Below are 1562 nucleotides of genomic sequence, written 5' to 3'. Positions count from 1 at the left end.
TGAAAGGACTTTGACAAACAATAGAAGACTTGCTAGAGGTACTTTGAGAGGTATTGGTGAGGTTGTAGATATTCAACCAAATACTATTGAGTTCGTCAACCCTTTTGCAAGAGAAGGTGAGGAGAACCCAACAACAAATCCAACACAAAATCAACCCACAATGCCTAAATTTTCATCACATTCCGTACTGACCGAGGAGAACCTACCCAATGGTACTCCCACAATACAACACTTAACCGGAAATTTCATTGCAAAATCTGCATTTATCCAATTAGTCAAAAGAAGCCAATTTGGGGAGATGCCTAGTGAAGACCCTCACTCTCACATGGAGACTTTTTGTGACTATTGTGATGCGATTTCACAAACCGGTGTGACTCAAGACCAAATTCGATGGGTCTTATTTTCTTTTTCTCTAATCGGGACCGCAAAATAATGGTTGAAGAGCCTTGATAAAGCTACTCTTGGAATTGACTCTTGGAAGAAGTTGGCTCTAGCTTTCTACAAAAAAATTCTACCCTTCGGAAAAAACTAACATGCAAAGAGCTCAAATTACGGGTTTTAAGCAAAGGGATGAAGAATCTTTGTATGAAGCTTGGGAGCGATTCAAAGGAATTTGTCGCTCATGTCCTCATCATGGACTTAGCGAGTGGTTCTTGGTACAACAATTTTGGAATGGTCTTTATGAAGACTCAAGAAACATTCTCAACATGGGATCAAATGGTATGTTCACCGAAGTTGACGATAATCAAACTTGGAACAAGATTGAGGAAATGGCGGTCCATAACTCACAATATAATAGACCTCGCAAGGCTACTAGAGGAGGAAAGCATGAAGTGGACTCTATTACTCAATTGGGTGCTCAACTTAGTGCTCATATTGACACCATTAACTTGAAGTTTGAAAAGGCTATGGCTCAAAATCACTAAAGCATCATGTTAATGCCATGGTAGCATCTTCATCAATCCCAAGTGGGATATGTGAGAATTGTGGAACTTTGGGACACGACCAAAGTGAATGTAGGGGAACAAATGAACAGGTAAATGCTTTTCAAGCATACAAGAGTGGTACCCCTTATTCCAACTATTACAATGAAAACACCAAATTCCACCCAAATCTCTCATACAAAAGCCAAAATGTTCAAAACCCTCAACCAACATACACCCCACCTCCCATGAGAAACCAAAATCAAAGACCCTTTTTCAACCAAAACCAAGGTTACCAAAATCAAACTCCATACAATCAACAAAAATGACCAAGGTTTTGATGTTCAAAAAGCGGTCCTCCAAATGCAAAAGAATCAACAAGAGTTTTTCACTCAAATGCAAAAGGATAGTCAAGCAAATGACATCACCATCAACAACATCTTAGCCCACACAAAAAAGTTAGAAACTCAATTAACCCGACTAGCATCTTCAAGTTCTCAAAGACAAAAGGGGCAATTACCACCTCAAAGTAATCCCCCAAGACATGAAACGGTTAGTGCCATTCACTTGAGGAGTGGTACGAGGTATAAAGGACCAAAGAAGCAAGTTGAGGATGAAGTTGTGGAAGCTAGTGACAAA

The 1562-nt window shown here is 39.7% G+C and overlaps 1 non-coding gene across 1 annotated transcript; it reads right to left on the bottom strand.

Annotated features, from left to right (window-relative positions):
• Nucleotides 1–533: 533 nt before the first annotated feature.
• On the bottom strand, nucleotides 534–640 carry LOC141637661 (small nucleolar RNA R71). The gene has a single exon (XR_012541846.1). It is a non-coding gene; the product is annotated as a small nucleolar RNA R71 (small nucleolar RNA).
• Between the last annotated feature and the right edge of the window lie 922 nt (nucleotides 641–1562).

The sequence above is a fragment of the Silene latifolia genome, unplaced genomic scaffold, assembly GCF_048544455.1.
Source record: "Silene latifolia isolate original U9 population unplaced genomic scaffold, ASM4854445v1 scaffold_124, whole genome shotgun sequence".
In the NCBI taxonomy this organism is placed as follows: Eukaryota; Viridiplantae; Streptophyta; class Magnoliopsida; order Caryophyllales; family Caryophyllaceae; genus Silene; species Silene latifolia.
This window is presented reverse-complemented; position numbering and strand designations above follow the sequence as displayed.